The sequence below is a fragment of the Mauremys reevesii genome, linkage group 11, assembly GCF_016161935.1.
Source record: "Mauremys reevesii isolate NIE-2019 linkage group 11, ASM1616193v1, whole genome shotgun sequence".
In the NCBI taxonomy this organism is placed as follows: domain Eukaryota; kingdom Metazoa; phylum Chordata; order Testudines; family Geoemydidae; genus Mauremys; species Mauremys reevesii.
In genome coordinates this window covers 73,846,166-73,865,671 of record NC_052633.1, presented here as the reverse complement: position 1 = coordinate 73,865,671, position 19,506 = coordinate 73,846,166, and the positions used below count along the sequence as shown (strand labels likewise).

The following is a 19,506-nucleotide window of genomic DNA, read 5'->3' as shown; positions in this document are numbered from 1 at the left end:
GCGACCAATGGCACTTGAGCTCCCAGCTTGAAGCTGTGGCTAGAAGGGGTAGCACGATCCTTTGATAAACAGAGAGACAGGTGGTAGTTTAATTGTCTCTTGGGAAACTAGTCTGTCTGGACCCCATAGGTATGGGGTTTCTCTTGCTCCAAGAACAGCTGTCATTCTGCCTCCATCCTCTTTCCCCTCTTCAGCCATGCTGTGCCATCCCAGGGCATGCTTGATCCAAAACGTTCTCAGCATAACCCTTTGGGCCCTGTCCTTGGTCAAAAGGCAGCGAGCAGGTTGAATCAGTCTGGTTCTTTCGTCCCTGTTAGCACTGCAGGGTCTGTCTCGCATGCCTGTAGCACTCCTGGCACGTACGCCCACACATACACACACTCCCAACAGTGCACAGCTGTTGCAACCATTGTTGGGATTACTGCCACGACGGGCTCCACCACTGGGGTGCCAGGGCGGATAGAGAGGACTGGTGTGATAGCACCACTGATGCAAACGGTCCTCCCACAGTGCACCTAGGCACCTGGACATATCTCACCTAATCAAGTCCTTGCTGACCAATATCGTCTGATTGTCTCCTGGTTCTCTCCCATCTGTTTGTCTGTCTCCAGCTGTTTTCTCTTGTCTTATCTTTAGATGGTCAACCCTTGGGGCATGCACCATCTTTTTGTTCCACCTTTGTACAGTGCCTGGCAAAGTGGGGTCCTGGACCAGGACTGGGGTCCTAGGTGCTACCACAAAAATATAATAATAAGAGAAGCCCTTAACTGCGTTTTTTGCTGCACTCGTTTAAGGAGGGATCTGGAAGCAGACAAGGAGCAGGGAGGTAAAAGCCCCTCTCTACGTCGCTCAGAGGCAGCCGCACCTGGAATACTAAGCTCAGCTCCGAGTCTTGTATTACCGGAAGGTTACTGACAAACTGGAAAGTTTTCAGAGCAGACCAATGCAATGGGGCTGGAGGGGCTTAGGAGGAAAGGTGAAAAGACCCAATATGTACGCAGCAGCTTGGGGAAGAGATGGTTAGCGAGAGGTGCTGACAGAACGGTGCAAACAAAGGAAGGAGGAGAATTAGGGTTGGCTGGAGGGCTTTTGTAACACAGAGTAATGAGATTAAACTGAGAAAGGAATATTTAGGCGGAGTATCAAACTTCTTACTGTTACCAGCATCTATCTGATTGGGATTGTTATTTATATATCATGGCAGTGCCTGATCATGGCCGCATTGCGCTAGGCACTGTACACACACAGTGTCCACCCATAAGGGAATGTCAACACAGCAGCTGAGAGGGCTCTTCCCAGCACCAATCGACAGACCCACGCAAGTTTGTATGCCGGTGGCTAGCCGGAGCCGCCGACTGTGGCCACACGGCTATTTTTAGCTCACTAGCGTGAGCAGAGCTAGCATGTATCTGTCTACTCATTCCGGGAAGCGCCACCCCCCCAGCTGCTGTGTGGACAAAGGGTGACGGTCAAAGTGGACAAGGGCAGGGAGGGGAAATGGATGGAAAAAAGATGAAGCAACACGCTCAGGTCACCCAGCGGAGCAGCGGCTGCCGAGTCTCAGCACAGCTCCCTACCCGCTCGTTCAGTTATGCTGGGCACTGGAAGCGGTGGAAGCTTCAGGGCTGGGATTGTTTTAACATTGGGTGGAATGGAACTCGAGGAAATCTACAAGCAGGAGCTCTCTGCACTGGCAGGCGGACAGGCTGGAGCACCAAATGGGCCGCTACTAATTTCTCCATTTGTCGGAATGTTGACATTATACCACAAGCATCGCGGGCAATTAAGAAAACGCTCCACTGAGTTGTGGGCTATCATTATTGGTCTAGACTCTGGATTGGCTCCACACCAGAATAACGTTTGAGCTGGAGGGGAGTGTACAAAACAGGGGCATTGAAAGACTGAAGGGAACATACAATGAACCTATAAATAATCATAACAAAAAACCCCCAACCCCAGTGCACTCTGTATGGCCAAACTTTTCAGAAGTGCTCACCGATTTTCAGTGCTTCACGCATGCAGGGCCCAACTTCAGGCACCTTAGCCTGATTTCTGGGTTGCTGTAGCACCACTGAATTCATTTTTAAAGGTGCTAAGCAGGTGACACCCGCCGGAGGTGTAGGCACTCAGCACCTGTGAAAATTATTATTATTGGTCTGACACGTAGAAACCTTCGCCAAGATCAGGGCCCTATCATGCAAGACACTTACATACACATAGAAAGAGACAGTTTCTGTCCCAAAGAGTTGACAGACTGAATGGATGAGACTAGGGTGACCGGACAGCAAGTGTGAAAAAATTGGGATAGTGAGGGGGGGAGGGGTAATAAGCTTCTATATAAGAAAAAGCCTCAAATATTGGGACTGTCCCTATAAAATCGGGACATCTGGTCACCCTAGATGAGACAAAGAAAGATTGGGAGGGGAAATAGAGGTGAACTGACGGCCCTGGGGTCACATGGCAGGTCAGTGCTGAGCCAGGAATAGAACCTCGAGCCCTGCTCCTGGGCTCCAGCCAATGGGTAACACTGCCTCAGATTAGCTTAAATCACACCCAAGACCTTCCTATTGACTAGCTTGTCTATGGAACTGTGTAGAAAGGACACAGAAGAAAGCATGGGGGTTGTGAGCTGCTCCTTTCACTTTGCTGTCTTCTTGCACTGGCTTTTGCTGCCCCTTATGCAAGGAATGTCCCAGTGGTATTGTCCCAGCCTCTCCCCTTTAATTTGCAAGCCTTTCTGAACAGCCAGCACTATCGTGAGCCCCATGGTAAACTGGGTAACGGCTATGGCTTGGCATGGGGCACTGTTAGTGATACCTTAGCACCTCTTGGTTTTATCACCACCCTCCTCACAAAGAGTCCCAGCTGTAACGTATCTAAGAAAATATACCACTTATCCTCCTATGTTTCTTGCCCTTGTCTTCTCATTAGAGCATCGGAATGGCCGTACTGGGTCAGACCAAAGGTCCATCCAGCCCAGTATCCTGTCTTCCGACAGTGGCCAATGCCAGGTGCCCCAGAGGGAATGAACAGAACAGGGAATCATCAAGTGATCCATCCCCTGTTGCCCATTCCCAGCTCCTGGCAAACAGAGGCTAGGGACACCATCCCTGCCCCTCCTGGCTAATAGCCACTGATGGACCTATCCTCCATGAACTTATCTAGTTCTTTATTGAACCCTGTTCTAGTCTTGGCTTCCACATTCAGTTACTTTAGATCCTAAACCCTTTGGGGTGCCTTTTCTTGTATGTTTGTACGGAACCCAGAACAATGAGATCCTAATCCTGGCAGGGACCCACTGGTTCTCATCACCCAGATGTGCTTGGTGACCAGACCATCGGTGGGTGCAAACAGTTTCTTGGCAATGGTTCCACATGGCTTTTAACACAGAAGGTCAGATCTTCAGCCTGCATAAATCTGTCTAGCGCCATTGAAGTCAACATGCGACAGTTAACGGAGCTCAGCTGGTTTACACGGGCTGAGGATTTGGGCCTAAGCACATTGTCAGAGCCAGGCCTGGGCTAGGCCTGAAAATCCAGTCCTGTTTACAACCAAACCAGTTCTTTGAATGCATCCCAGATGCAGGAACGACGCTGCGCAAACAGCAGGGGCTTCAAACCCAGCAAATACCGTGGCAACACACACACAAAAATAAAATCTTCGCAGAAAGCTCCCTGAACAAATGGCAGAAATTGTCTCCCTTCCAGGGCCATCTGCCTACCATCTATCATTGGTTTCGCTTTAGTATTTCTCGGAAAAAATATTCTGGATCCCTTGTGATTTATGCTCTGAGCTAGCCAAGGTCATCAATTGCTTAAATCCCCTGCCTGTCCAGGGCCTGCCTTCCTCAAGAGGTGATCCCCATGATAATCTCGATTTGACGGGACACAGCTGTGAGCTTCAAAGTAAGGTTTGAAAGCTAGAAGCCTCTGTTAATTGGCTGAGTCTTAGTCAGTGGGCAAGGCTATCAAGAAGGCCAGGGCTTTATAAACAGGGGCGGCTCTACAAAGTAGGCTGCCCCAAGCAGCGCGAGCGCGCGCGCCCTCCCCCCCCCAGGCGGGGTCCCCCCCCCCTCCCTCCGGGCGGAGCGGGGGGGGGAGGGCGCTCGGAGGCCTCCGGGGCATGCCGCCGGCCGGCGGGCCGGGCCACGCGGACCTCGCGGGCGCGGCCTGCCTGCGCTCAGCTGAGCCGGGGAGCCCGGGCCGGAAGACGCGCGGCGCGGGTCGCCCGGCAGGTCCGCTGTCGTCCGGCTCGGCTGGACCTACCGCGGGCATGCGGGCGCGGGCGAGCACCGCCCGCCCTCCCGCCCGCCCCCCCCGCCCCGGCTGCCTGCCCCCCCCGCCCCCCCCTGCCCCCGCCTGTTTATAAAGCAGTGCACAAGTGACCAGGGAGCTTTGCGACCAGGGCTGCTAACAGGGAGGTTTGCAAGGGAGTTTGGAAGGGGAGTGGGAAGGGGGCAAGGTTCACTTGCTGTTCTTTAAAACCGGTAAACTAAACTACATTCGAAACGTCTTGATTTAAACAAAACCTTTCCATTAACTAGGTAGCTGCAGGAGACAATGCAGGCAGAAGCCCAGCAGCAGAGTGGGAGCTATCCAGTTTATTGCGCTGAGTGCAGCATGTATGATTACCTGCCCTGTGGGCGGGTGGCATATGTGTGCATTCGGTGCAAGGAGCTCCTGGCCCTCAGAGTATGGGCTTTGGAGGCCAGGGTGGCGGAACTGGAGGAGCTAAGGGAGGCAGAGAGGTATGTTGATGAGGCTTTCCAGGACACTGTAGAATTGTCCCACCTCCGGTCAGACAGTCCCTGCGTTGTTGCGGAGGATGAAAGGCCCAGGAAAGCAGAGCAGTCAATGGGAGCAGAGGGAAACCTTCCCGTAGTTGGGACCCTCCTTCCAGATGGTGTTGGGGTTGCCTCTCGCACTGAAGTTACCTCTCTGGGGGGAGGGGACTCCAGTCACTAGGAAAAGGCAGGTGTTAGTAATGGGAGATTTGATAGATAGTTGGGTTTGTGATGACTGGGAGAACCGTATGGTGACTTGCCTGCCTGGTGCGAAGGTTGCGGATCTCTCAAGGCATCTGGATAGACTTATGTATAGTGCTGGGGAGGAGCCGGTGGTCATGGTACATGTAGGTACCAATGACATAGGGAAGGGTAGGACAGACGTTCTGGAGGCCAAATTTAGGCTGCTAGGGAAGAGACTGAAATCCAGGACCTCTATGGTGGCATTCTCAGAAATGCTCCCAGTTCCACACGCAGGGCCAGGTAGACAGGCAGAGCTTCAGAGTTTCAATGCATGGATGAGACGATGGTGTAGAGAGGAGGGGTTTAGATTCATTAGGAACTGGGGAAACTTTTGGGATGGGGGGAGCCTATCCAGGAGAGATGGGCTCCACCTAAACCAAAGTGGAACCAGACTGCTGGCACTTAACATTAAAAAGATTGCAGAGCACTTTTTAAACTAGGAGATGGGGAAAAGCCGACTGCTTTTCTCTTAGAGGAGAGTCTATTGATAGAGATTCTCTAGGTTATAGTCAGGAGCAGAGGATGGAAGAGGATAATATAAGGGCCAGATCAGACGAGAAACATTCACATAAAGAATCGGACACATCAGAAAAGGGCAGACAAATAAACAGTGACAAGTTTTTAAAGTGCTTGTACACAAATGCTAGAAGTCTAAATAATAAGATGGGTGAACTAGAGTGTCTTGTGATAAAGGAGGATATTGATATAATAGGCATCACAGAAACCTGGTGGACTGAGGACAATCAATGGGACACAATCATTCCGGGGTACAAAATATATCGGAAGGACAGAACAGGTCTTGCATGGGGCACGTGGGGGAGTGGCACTATATGTGAAAGAAAATGTAGAATCAAATGAAGTAAAAATCTTAAGTGAATCCACATGTTCCATAGAATCTCTATGGATAGTAATTTCATGCTCTAATAAGAATATAACATTAGGGATCTATTATCAACCACCTGACCAGGACAGTGATAGTGATGATGAAATGCTAAGGGAAATTAGAGAGGATATCAAACTACAGAACTCAATAATAGTGGGGGATTTCAATTATCCCCATATTGACTGGGAACATGTCACCTCAGGACGAAATGCAGAGACAAAATTTCTCGATACTTTAAATGACTGCTTCTTGGAGTAGCTGGTACAGGAACCCACAAGGGGAGAGGCAACTCTCGATTTAGTCCTGAGTGGAGCACAGGAGCTGGTCCAAGAGGTAACTATAACAGGACAGCTTGGAAATAGTGACCATAATATGATAACATCCCTGTGGTGGGAAGAACATCTCAACAGCCCAACGCTGTGGCATTTAATTTCAAACCTGAGCCAGCTTTTGAAGGTGACAAATCTGAGGAACTGTCACAGATTGAAGTGTCACTAGAGGAGGTTTTTTAATTAATTGATAAACTTTAACAAGTTAATTTGATAAACATTAACAAGTCACCGGGACCAGATGGCATTCACTCAAGAGTTCTGAAAGAACTCAAATGTGAAATTGCGGAACTATTAACTATGGTTTGAGTAACAAAGAATCCTGTGGCACCTTATAGACTAACAGACGTTCTGCAGCATGAGCTTTCGTGGGTGAATACCCACTTCTTCAGATGCAAGAAGTGGGTATTCACCCACGAAAGCTCATGCGGCAGAACGTCTGTTAGTCTATAAGGTGGCACAGGCTTCTTTGTTGCTTTTACAGATCCAGACTACACGGCTGATACTACTTAATTTAATGTTAACTTGTTGTTTGTCTTTTTAAATCGGCTGACTGGAAGATAGCTAATGTTATGCCAATATTTAAAAAGGGCTCTAGGGGTGATCCCGGCAATTACAGACCGGTAAGTCTAACGTCAGTACCAGGCAAATTAGCTGAAACAATAATAAAGAATAAAATTGTCAGACACATAGAAGAACATAAATTGTTGGGCAAAAGTCAACATGGTTTCTGTAAAGGGAAATCATGTCTTACTAATCTATTAGAGTTCTTTGAAGGGGTCAACAAACATGTGGACAAGGGGGATCCAGTGGACATAGTCTACTTAGATTTCCAGAAAGCCTTTGACAAGGTCCCTCACCAAAGGCTCTTATGTAAATTAAGCTGTCATGGGATAAAAGGGAAGGTCCTTTCATGGATTCAGAACTGGTTAAAAAAGACAGGGAACATAGGGTAGGAATAAATGGTAAATTCTCAGAATGGAGAGGGGTAACTAGTGGTGTTCCCCAAGGGTCAGACCTAGGACCAATCCTATTCAACTTATTCATAAATGATCTGGAGAAAGGGGTAAAAAGGTGAGGTGGCAAAGTTTGCAGATGATACTAAACTGCTCAAGACAGTTAAGACCAAAGCCGAGTGTGAAGAACTTCAAAAAGATCTCACAAAACTAAGTGACTGGGCAACAAAATGGCAAATGAAATTTAATGTGGATAAATGTAAAGTAACGCACATTGGAAAAAATAACCCCAGCTATACATACAATATGATGGGGGCTAATTTAGCTACAGCTAATCAGGAAAGAGATCTTGGAGTCATCGTGGATAGTTCTCTGAAGGTGTCCATGCAGTGTGCAGAGGCGGTCAAAAAAGCAAACAGGATGTTAAGAATCAATAAAAAGGAGATAGAGAATAAGATGGAGAATATATTATTGCCCTTATATAAATCGATGGTACGCCCACATCTTGAATACTGTGTACAGATGTGGTGGTCTCATCTCAAAAAAGATATACTGGCATTAGAAAAGGTTCAGAGAAGGGCAACTAAAATGATTAGGGGTATAGAATGGGTCTCATATGAGAAGGGATTAAAGAAGCTAGGACTTTTCAGCTTGGAAAAGAGGAGACTAAGGGGGATATGATAGAAGTATATAAAATCAGGAGTGATGTGGAGAAAGTGAATAAGGAAAAGTTATTTACTTATTCCCATAATACAAGAACTAGGGGCCACCAGATGAAATGAATGGGCAGCAGGTTTAAAACAAATAAAAGGAAGTTCTTCACACAGCGCACAGTCAACTTGTGGAACTCCTTGCCTGAGGAGGTTGTGAAGGCTAGGACTATAACAGCGTTTAAAAGAGAACTGGATAAATTCATGGTGGTTAAGTCCATAAATGGCTATTAGCCAGGATGGGTAAGGAATGGTGTCCCTAGCCTCTGTTTGTCAGAAGGTGGGGATGGATGGCAGGAAAGAAATCACTTGATCACTACCTGTTAGGTTCACTCCCTCTGGGGCACCCGGCATTGGCTACTGTCGGTAGACAGGATACTGGGTTGGATGGACCTTTGGTCTGACCCAGTATGGCCGTTCTTATGTTCTATGAGCGTTTCGATATGGAGTCCCTGGGACCTGAATTTCAATTTAATTTGCTGATTACCCACTCTGACCCTCCGACCTTAACATTCCCATCTGTGCTACTTTGAAGAAGGTGACATCAGGGCTTCTCCCTTTTTAGAGTAGATGCTCTCCTCAAAGCGCATTTCAGGGGGTTACGATTAGTCCATAAAAGGTTACCGCAGCCTGGAACTTGGCACGTGCAATCTTTGCCCTTAGAATGTTCCTCTGCTGGGGAGACTCGTCTCAAGGGGTGGGAAGAATTAACAGTGAGGTGAGTACAGTAATTATGGGGAAGGCGGTAACATAATTAAGTTGATATTTGATTATGTTAATACTACAATGTAGCCTTTCCTCTCTCTCTCCCCATAGATAGGTAGGGATGTAGCTAGATCATCTATCTAGGTACTTTTATGGCCCCCCTCACTCTTATATCTGAATTCTCCTCATCTTTTTAAAAACAGAAGTAGCCATGATAATCTCTTTCATTCCTCCTTCCAGTTGGGTCAGGCTGGGGAGGCTACTGGCTGGTCGTTCGGGGAACTTGGGTCATTGTGAACATTCTGATTTTCTCTGGGAGTAAGAACCCCAGCTCAGTTGGCTCCATCTCCATCAAACCACACTCAGTGTGCTGAGAGCGGAAGAGGCCATGCCGAGGGAGGTGGGGCTGAGGCTCTGGGGGTTGTGGGGGTTCCAGGGGAGGGTACAGGGCCAGGACTTAGAGAGAGCTCCTTCCAGCTAGGGATGGTGTCTGGCCCACTATTACCTTAGCCAGGGCTCTGCAGGTGGAATTAATCAAGGGAGGCTTTGCCCCTGTGTAGGCCCCATCTTTGTTCAAAGTGCACAGGCCTTGTTATGGGGACCACCAGATCGTCTAGCCTGCCCTCCTGCAACTCCTCGGCCACCGATGTGCGCACACGAAGCCCAACAACTGAAATGAGACCCGGCTATTACAGTCCCCAGGAGACGTGACTCTTGTGTGAGAACGGGCGGGACCGAGGTGCACTGGTGCTCAAAGTCCCCGCAGCGGACATACTGGAGCAAATCCAGCCCTTTCCCACGGCTGCCAAGGGGCCTTGTGCCGCAGAGCCAGTATGGTTTTGACAAAGGGCATTGGATGGATGCACAGGACTCACACAGAGGGTTTCGGGGAGGGTGTTGCCTTGCTCTGTGCAAACTACCTGTGCAGGATGTGAGTGTGTGTGGGGTGAGAACTACTTCTCCAGGGATTCCTCCATCTCCCATGCAGGTGGTGAGCTACTGGCCTGCTGGGAGGGGATTCCTTCCCCAGTCCTGAACGCACACCCCCAACGCCTGGCCTGGGCAGCGGGTTGCTGGGTAGAGGGTTTGCCCCACTGTGAATAAAACAGACTAGAAGGAACATCCCGAACCTGTGCATCACCTAGAGGTCTTTTTCATCTCAGGAGCTCAAAGCACTTGACCAGTAACCTTCTGTGAGGCCCAGCAAGGGAAGTATCACCAACCCCATTCCACACCTGGGGAAACCGAGGCACAGAGCGGCTAAGTGACTTGTCCAAGGCCACAGAAAGTCAAGCTGGTTAAAGGGGGGGCCTGGCAGTGGCACAGAAAATTAGATTAATCCAGGGTATGACTAACCCTAGGGTACACCGGGAAGTCCTTCCCTTTGATAAACCTTCCTCACCATCACCTGAATGATGACAAAGACAGAAGGAGCAGAGCTTTCTCTGACTGGGGAAGAGAGAAGACTCAAACAGTGACCTCCACGAGGAAGCTTGCTACATAGCCCTGATTTACCTGATGCTTTGGAGATGGTTTTTATAGGAACGATTGATTGACAGACCTGTCAATAGCTAGGTGGGTAATAGAACCCAGGAGTGCTGGTGCAATGAAGAGAACGTTCAGTCCCATTTCTAAACCACAGAGGTGGGAATAAGTGACCTCATGGGTTGGAAGTTTAGCTCAACCTCTTTTCTAACATATACAGTAAATGGTGGGCCCCAAATTGCCCTATATGACGTGTGCATTTATAAGGATCCCAACTGAGGTTAGGGCAGAATTAAGGTCTGTGTATAAAATCCACCGTCCCTTCTAAAATGTGAGGTCAGTGACTGAGGTTTTGCAAATGGGCTGGTGAGGAAGCCCGGCCTAGGGGGGCGTAAAAGCTGTGCATAATAAGCTTGATTAAAAATAATGCTCTGCTGAGCGTGATCTTGTTTTGTTCCCTCTCATGGAAAACGTAATGAAAGGGGATTCCATGGCCCTTTTTTTTCCCCCCTGTCTTACCGTAATTAGGCAGGCAGGCAAAAATCTGCCTTGTCAGTACTTTTCAGAGAGACTTAAAGAGACATGAAATATACCTGCCGGCGACAGGCTTTTCAAGGCAGGCGTTTGTGTTTTGCTGTGTCTAGGCAAAAGGACAGCCAAGCATTTAACCGCTTGAGAACTGAGCCTATGGGACAGAACTACATGCACTTCCAGGGCCGCCAGTTCTGGCTGTTACCCTAAATCAACGAAGTATCAATAGGCGGCTGCATTCCACCGCCAAAGGAGAACAGCTGTGAAATGGCTAGCGCCGTTTGCTACTTCGAAAGTGGCCAAATGCAGCCCATGGAGTTCTGCAATGCAGCCCATCGCTTCCCGCAGCTTCAGTGTGGTCGGACCACATGACTGATCCAGCGTGCAAAGCACTACGCAGTCAGCGTGGATGGATCAAGATGACATGCTGGAGATCTGTATTCTTCCTGGGCGGCCTGTCTGTATGGGTGATGAGGTGGAAGCGCTGAGCTGCTCCATATTCTCCCTGTTGAGATGGGGGCAGCAGGACTGAGGATAGTGTTCCCACAGAGGGTGAATGTTAATGGGAAGCCTGGCATGATCCGGTGCTCTCCGTAATCCTTCTCTATCCCTTTCTTGATATACTCATGTTGGTTTTCTTGAGCAAACTCAAATCATGGGCCTTGGAGGCCGAAGTCACCAGAAATTAACCACGGTTTCAGTTCTGGGCAGCTTTCCCCCAGAGGCCTTAAAGTCTATGCGCAAGGTGGAGGCTTGTGGTCAAGATAACGGGGAGAAAACATTTGCTACTTTTGCCCATTCTGCACCCGTTGAGTAGATCAATAGAACATCTCGTGATCTCCAGTGCTGTATGTCTGTCACCTTCCAATAGCATGAAATTTACTAAATAAAATAAGAAGGCACAACCAGTTCTTGGCCTGGATGCATGTCCTTGTTCACAAAGAATCAAGTGGGTCCACCGCATCTTGTGGCCTGCCTTTCACTGCTGGTCTTGTCACGTCACAGTCTCACCAGGAGACGGTCTATCCTAGGATGTTTGGTCCCAGGAGGGCATCTCATTTCCCAGCCCAATCTCTGGCTGAATTCACAATTCCAACCCACCTCTCTTCTGCCCACAAAATTGGGGGGAGGGAGTGACATGCAACCAGATGGTGCTGACAAAATACAGAGGAACAAATTTCAAACATGGGCCAGCTCCCCAGTGGTGTAACTAGGCACTGCCTATTTGATTTGGCCCCAATATGTTGAAGTGCCATTTGATTCCTTTGGGACTAGAACGAGCAAGGCCAATGGTGCTACCGAAAACAAGTCTTCAGATAACATACTCACAGCAGAGGCTCCCTCACCCCGCTATTTTTAATTTAAAGCATGACCCATAGGGCACTAATAGCCAATGTAACTAAAATGCACTGTTATGTCCTCATAATAGAATATCAGGGTTGGAAGGGACCTCAGGCAGTCATCTGGTCCAACCCCCTGAAGCAGGACCAATCCCCAGACAGATTTTTGCCCCAGACCCTAAAATGGCCCCCTCAAGGATTGAACTCACAACCCTGGGTTTAGCAGGCCGATGCTCAAACCACTGAGCTATCCCACCCCTTTTACATAATCCCTCATAAATGAAGAATTAGCCCTTTGTGCAGAGTTTTCATTGATCTGAAGCACAGTTTATCATCCGGAAGAATTTCAGGCTGATTCTTTTTCCCCTACACGGGTTCCTCGCTCCTCACCCTGCTGTAAGTTTGCAGATCAGACACTGCCCGTAAGAGAACATGTCTCAGGGGGCTTGTTCTGTGGGAACCAGATGCGCTATTGCCCCAAGCTGCCATTATCGCAAAGGGAAAGGCAGAGGCTACGTACGTGTCCAAGACTGTACAACAGGGCTCAGACATGCATCATCAACTGCAATCATCAACTATTCCTTTAGATCAAGTGACAAGCCAAAAGACCCCCCCACCCCACAGCAGATACAATCTAGAGCCACTCTCTGGGGAGGGAGGTTCCCTCATGTAGCAGGATAATGGTTTCGCAAAGCTTTTGGGCACCTGAACAAGGCAGAGGCATTAGACAGAAAATCCCCCTAGCTAAGGGGTAAGTGGGTAGCAGGACCCAGCTAGGAAGGAGTCTAGCACATCCAGGGGTTGGCTTTGGCTGCAGTCACAGAGATGTGAGGAGAGCACGGAGATGCTGCATTTCCCTTTTAGGGCTCTTTAAAATCCTGGCCTACAGCAGCAGAGTTTGGATGAACCGAGTAACCTGCAAGCCCCCCTGACTTTCTCCATTTGATTTCAGGAACCCCCATTCCTGCAAATTATCCAATCTTGGATGGAAACTGCAACCTTGAAGTAGACAGAGCTCCGGCCTGGCTCTGCACACAGACTCACACACACTGTACTGCCTCCAAAGCTACCCGCTCCCTGGGGTCTTCCTTTATTTGTAACTCCCTTAACAAGAACCAAAACATAAAGCTCACCCTAAGTTTCCTCCCTAACCTCAGCTGTTCCTGGTGTTTCTCCACAGGGACAACCTGTCTTAAACACCAATTCCCTCCGCTCAAAGGAGCGCACTCACTTCCCTTATATGTAGGGTGGCATTAACAAGCCACACCTGCCTCCCTGAGTCAGCAGGAATAAGGCATTATCTCCTGACAGGCTTTGAACACCTGGTCAGGAGAAAAGCCCTGCCATCCTGTTAGATGACAGCTAGTCAGTTCTTAATTCGTGAGTCTGAATGGCCTGTCTTTGGCATGCACGGACCCTAGGTTAGCATTCAGTTAGAAGATTTCCCCAGTCTCAGGGCCCCAGTAGACAGGGAACTGGGAACTACAGATGGGATTTGAAACTTTTGCATCTAGAAGACCAACAGAAATCCAGCCAACAGTCTACTCTGCATTATCTAAGTGCCTATCTGCCCCCCATCACCACAGCAGCTAAGCTCCTCACCCTCTTTAACATATTCAAACTCTCAGCACCCCTGTGGGGCAGGGCAGTGCTATTATTCCCAGTCTACAGGCAGGGAGACTGAGGCTCAGAAGGTCACGTTTGCAAAAATGTTTGTGGCTGAGGTGCCTAAGTCCCATTTTCAAAAGAGACCGAGGCACTCGGGAGCCAAAGAGTCACAGGGATTTTGGCTCCTAAGTGCCTGAGTTACTTTTGAAAATGGGATTTGGGTGCATTTGAAAATTTTACCCAGAGAGTGATACCAACTGAATTCAATGGGGGTCGGGTGCCTACCTTAGAGGCACCAGAACTAAGTGACAACCAAACTCAAGCAAGGACAGGATCAGACGCTGGTTGGCCACGTCAGCGAAAGGGACAAAGATGTCACTGTGGCAATTGCGATGGTGGTTTTTGTTATGTGGACTAAGGCTGCATACTTATGTCACCAAACACCCATTCTCTCTTATTGGCATCTAGGTGCCTTCAGCATTGCAGGGTTTCTCTTAGATATTAGCTAGGGTGCAAATCCAGCAGCCTCTGAGGGTGGTCTAGTGGTTGGCATGCTGACTATGCACTTCCAGGAAGAGGGTTCAATTCCCAGTGCTACCTCCTGTCCTTGCACTGGTGTCTCCAGTGGAGGGACAGCTGGGGTGAGGGAGGATCGTACTCACTTCCCTTATATGTAGCCTGGCATTAACAAGCCACACCTGCCTCCATGAGTCAGCAGGAATAAGTCATTCTCTCCAGACAGGCTTTGAACACTTGGTCAGGAGAAGAGCCCTGCCATCCTGTTAGATGACAGCTAGTCAGTTCTTAATCTGTGAGTCTGAATAAAATGGAATTGCCCCTTTTCTTGCTGCCTGGGCAGAGAGGCCAAGATGTCTAAGTAGTACCTGGATGGGATGCCAAGAAAATGCAATGGGCAAAGGCCTTAACAGTGCAGATCAGGCTGAAAACTTTAAAACCCGGAAGGAAAACGTGGCTTTCACCAGCTCTGCCAGTATGTGACAAGCCAGTGAAGTTTGCTCCTGGACTGGGGAGGACTTAGAGAGGGCTTCCTCCCACCCTCCATTGGACTGCATCAGCTCCCCGGCTCTTGGAGATTTTAATTTGAACGACGAGTTCTGGAACAGGGACGGGAAAAGGCGAACGTGTCTATCTTTTCACGGAAAAGCAGCGTACGCCGAAGTCGGTGTTTTTCAAATTCCTTGCAGCCACCATCCCCGCTGAGCTGGGGACAACGCAGTTCCTTTGCGCGAGGGTTGATCACCCAGAATGGACCATGACTGGTCTCCTGAGATCAAATCAAATGTGAAAGGAGAGCAGGTGGGCTGGACCATTTGGTGCGTTATTGCGCATGTCATGTGACCTGCTGCTGCTGCCTCCTCAATGAGTGGCCAAGCACATGCACCAGTGAAACATGTGAGGTGTGGGGGGAGGTACCGGGGAGACTCTGACAATACTGAGTGAAATCCTGCCCCTCCTGAAATCAATGGCAAAACTTCCATTGACTTCAAAGGGACCAGGATGTCAGCCATTGTGTTGGAGGGGTCCCAATATTAGGGGCTTTAGCTTATATAGGCAACTATCCTGGCTTCCCCTGAAAAAAAAAGTGTCCTGATTTTTCACGCTTGCTCTCTGGTCACCCTAGAGGGGTGGACGCGTGCTCCTTCGCACGCACACACTGCACTGCTGCTCACAGGCTCTGGCTTTTGCTTTTCCTGGCAGGTGCTCCACCCTTGCTCCCCTCCGAGGCTCTGTCCCTCTCGGCCTCTCGCCCCCAGGCTCCACCCTTGCTCCACCTCTTCCCTCCTCCCCTGAGATCCTTCCCCCCGCCCACCTGCCAGTTGCTTTCTCCTCTCTGCCTCCTTGTTTCCCCTGAGCACCTCCCATCAGCTCTCTGATCAGTGGCCAGCCCCGGGGCCCCACTGAAAGGCTAGAGCTGGGGGGGGGGGAGGCTGAGCACCCTCTATTTTTTTTCCTGTGGGTGCTTGAGTCCCGGGGCACCCACGGAATCAGCACCTCTGCTGCTGGTGCATCCAACACATCAAGTGCTGGTACCTCCAATGCTTTAGCCAGGCAGACAACAGGGTGAGGGAATCAGCCAACTGGGGTCGGTGAGAGAGACAAGCTTTCAAGACGCACAGAGCTCTTCTCGGGGGTGGGAAAGGTTCTCAGAGCCTCCCGCTAAACACACAGCGGAACAGATTGTTTAGCATAAGGAGTTAACACATATTTCAGGGGCCAGTCCCAGTGAAGTGGCCTGTTAACACCTCCCCAGTCGGGGGGGAGGGGGCGAAGTGGGTTACAGGTTGTTGTAAGAAGCCATTACACTGGATTTCTGATTTATTACAACAATCTGTAACCCACTTAACCTCCCCCCCAGCCTTTTATTTTTTTCCTCCCCCCCCCATGACTGCAGAGGTGTTTTACAGGCCACTTCATCTGCAATATGTGTTACCTACTTCTGCTAAACAATCTGTTTCCCTTTGTATTTAGCTGTGAGACTGAGGCTACATGTGAACTACACTACAGCACTCACCGCAGTGCAGCTGCGCCCCGGGTACGGTGACCAGATGTCCTGATGTTATAGGGACAGTCCCGATTTTGGGGTCTTTTTATTCTATAGCCTCCTATTACCCCCCACCCCAGTCCCGGTTTTTTACATTTGCTGTCAACTCCTTCCTCCGCAAGAGGGGGTAGTCATGTCGGTGGGAGACGTTCTCCTGCCAGCAGAGCACTGTCTACACCAGTGCTTAGGTTGGTATAATTTACCTCGCTGTGGGGTGTGGATTATTCACACCCTGGAGCGACATCAGTTATACTGAAGTATCCTGCAGTGTAGACAAGGTCTGAGTCCCTGTCTGTCGAGCTCAAAAGCTTCTCTCTTTCCCACCAACAGAAGCCGGTCCAAGAAAAGATATGACCTCGCCCATCTTGTCCCTCTAATATTCTGGGACTGACACGGCTCCAACAACACTGCAGACAAGTAACTACTTGACTGGCATGCAAAGCGGTGGAGGTTTTGCACGTACAAAGGGTTGTTTTATTTGTACATGCAAAATAAGATGTGAAGCTCTGAACATGTGGCCCTGACCACACTGTCCTTAATCTAGCTAGAGCCTTGCCAGGCAGAAGCCAGTTAATTCATGAAACCAGGGAGCAGCTCTGACACATGCCACGTGCTTTACCATGTCAGCTGGTTCCTCCCTGGTTGAAGCCTGGGGCGAGTCTATGCTGGGAGCCCGTCAGAGTGCAAACTACATTTTAGGGTAGATGAAATAAGCATGAACAAACTCATGGGTGCATTTAAATAAAACTGTCCATGTACAAGTGAGACATATTATTAGCACACAGCAAATGTCACATCCCACTCAAACAATGAGGAGTCAGTTTGCACACCAGATTATCAGACATTACTGGTGTGCAATTGCGCATACACAATGTGTGTGTAATTGCTCGACTAAGGTCCCCACAGTTGTCAACCTGTAAAACAGGGAAGGTCGCGGACCAGTGGCTTTATAGATCATTTGTGAATTTACAAATGCATTTGTGGGAGCTGCACAAGCAGGTGAAGTGTTCAGTTGTGCATGATATTAGATGCCTAAAATGAGACGTAGATATGCTGAGATATCCTGTATTTTCTGCTAGGATGGGATTTCTTTGATTTGATTTGTTGTATGTGCCTTTATTCAAATCGTGTGAAAACAGAGACCAGAAGCATGGCTGTGAAACACAAGTCCTCAGCTGCAGCTGCTTATGACGTCACACCCCACACTTAGCTGACTCATGAGGCTTGGATCATGTTTCAAGTGATAATCCTCCATCTATGACTCCACGCATGGTTGTTGCAGACGTGGTTATGATGTCACAAAGGACTGTACAGGGGACTGCTCCATGGTCTTGTCTCCATTTGACAGAACAAGAAGCGATGGTCTCAAGTTGCAGTGGGGGAGGTCTAGGTTGGATATTAGGAAACACTATTTCACCAGGAGGATGGTGAAGCGCTGGAATGGGTTCCCTAGGGAGGTGGTGGAATCTCCTTCCGTAGAGGTTTTTAAGGCCCAGCTTGACAAAGCCCTGGCTGGGATGATTTAGTTGGGGTTGGTCCTACTTTGAGGAGGGGGGTGGACTAGCTGACCTCCTGAGGTCTCTTCCAGCCCTAATCTTCTATGATTCTATGATTTCACGGGATGAGGATTCACAATAGCTCGTTTATGTTGAACAACGTTGGAGTGGGACCTGTAAGACTTCTGGGTCCCTGTTACAGGCAAACCCTCCTATATAACACTAGGGGGCGATATGTCCTTCCACCAGATATCTTGCCACAGGCCACGCGTGCAATGTACAGCCCAGCAAGAGGGCTGAAGAAGCGTGTTGATGGCAAGTTGTCTGGGAGGCTCCCACGGTGAGCTTGATGCTGAGAAGAGCTGGGTCTGGAATACCATATACCAACCTATCTCCAAAGAGAGCCTGGCTGTGCCTGAATTTTCAAGCCATTTCACCAGCTAAATACGTGCAAGAAGAGGGACTTTGCCCTTGAACTTGTGGATGGCAGGAAGTTTCTGAAATGCAAAACACATCAAACCCCCGTATATATACACACACACACATTGCATACAAGATCTCTGTGGTTCCCAGGGGCGCTGTTCTCTGCTCAGATTATCTGGGCGGCTGTGTCACGTGGTCAGGTCACTCCTGCTGCATAATGTAGAATGTAATGCAACATGACTAATGCAACCAGATAATGAGACCACAGGATGTCCTAGCCTGGGGACAATAGAAAGCAACCCCCACACAGTGTGTTTCAGAAGGGAAAATAAATGCTCTGCATTACTTTTCCTGTGTTATGGTTCCTCTTGGGTGAAAGGTCCCCCCTTACAAAATCTCTATACTGCTGTTCACAAAAGAGTAAAGTTGCATAGGAAACTGATGAGAGGCAGGGTGGGGGGAGCAACCTGGTACCTATGGATCTGGGTTCTACACCTGGGAGAGCTAACTCCAAATTTTGGCATTTTGAAATATTCAGTGAAACGTTAGGCAGATTTTCCAAAAATACTCAGCTCCCATTTGAGCACCAAAAGGAGCGGGTCAGATTTTCCGTAGGGCTTAGCACATTGCGTGCTGAGCTCTGGCAATCAGTGTCACAATGGGAGCTGCTTGGTGGCGGAGCACTTTTGAAAATGTGGCCCTGATTGTGGGCGCTGATTACTTGAACATCTGGTCCCAAGTCCCTCCAAAAAGCTGGACCCAGAGTCCCTCATTTTTTCTAATCATGATCACGGCTGTGTGCCGCATCCCTGTGTTTTGCGTGGAAGCAAGGGTGCAGACAAACCGCATGTATGAGGCTGCACTTGTGAGACTTCCGGGCCTATTTTGCAAACTCAAGAGGGTCAGTGAATTTGGAGAACCAGACACATTTTTGGGTGCGCACCTGAACCAAACCTCTGTCAGATTTTGTCTCTTCCTTGCTGTGGTCTTGATATAGGCAGCCGAGCGTTGCACACTCTGTAACCAGTGCTCAAGAGTACATCTGAAAGATAGGTGGAAAATGGATCTCATGGCCCTGCACAGAAGCTGTGGATCTCAGCAGGTGAATCATGCTGCAGGTCTCACAGCAGCAGCTTGGGTTTGCTGATATGCAAAATGAAATCACCTTTCAGACAGGATGCCAAGTTTGGAGCCAAACTACACCAAAGTTTGGTGTGTGTGTACAGATCTGGGGGTCTGGACTGCCCCAATGTAGACATAGGGCCAAGCATAAAATTCAGCTTTGGCTCCAGCATTTGGGAGTTTGGGGATGTGGGATTAGGGGTCTGGGTCATGCCTAGTTCATACATATAGCTGGGATTTTCAGAGGTACCAAATGGGGTCAGATGCCCAAAATCCAGTTTAAGAAAGGGCTGGAAACATCAGCGGAAAGTCCTCAGAGCAGAATTAGA

The 19,506-nt window shown here is 49.1% G+C and overlaps 1 long non-coding RNA gene across 1 annotated transcript in view; it reads right to left on the bottom strand.

Moving 5' to 3' along the window:
• The window catches only part of LOC120374854, a 58,483-nt gene extending 39,385 nt beyond the window's left edge, over positions 1-19,098 (bottom strand). Inside the window, exon 1 of the long non-coding RNA XR_005586289.1 lies at positions 18,999-19,098. This is a non-coding gene — a long non-coding RNA (uncharacterized LOC120374854). The remainder of the gene's footprint in view (positions 1-18,998) is intronic.
• Positions 19,099-19,506: the final 408 nt, after the last annotated feature.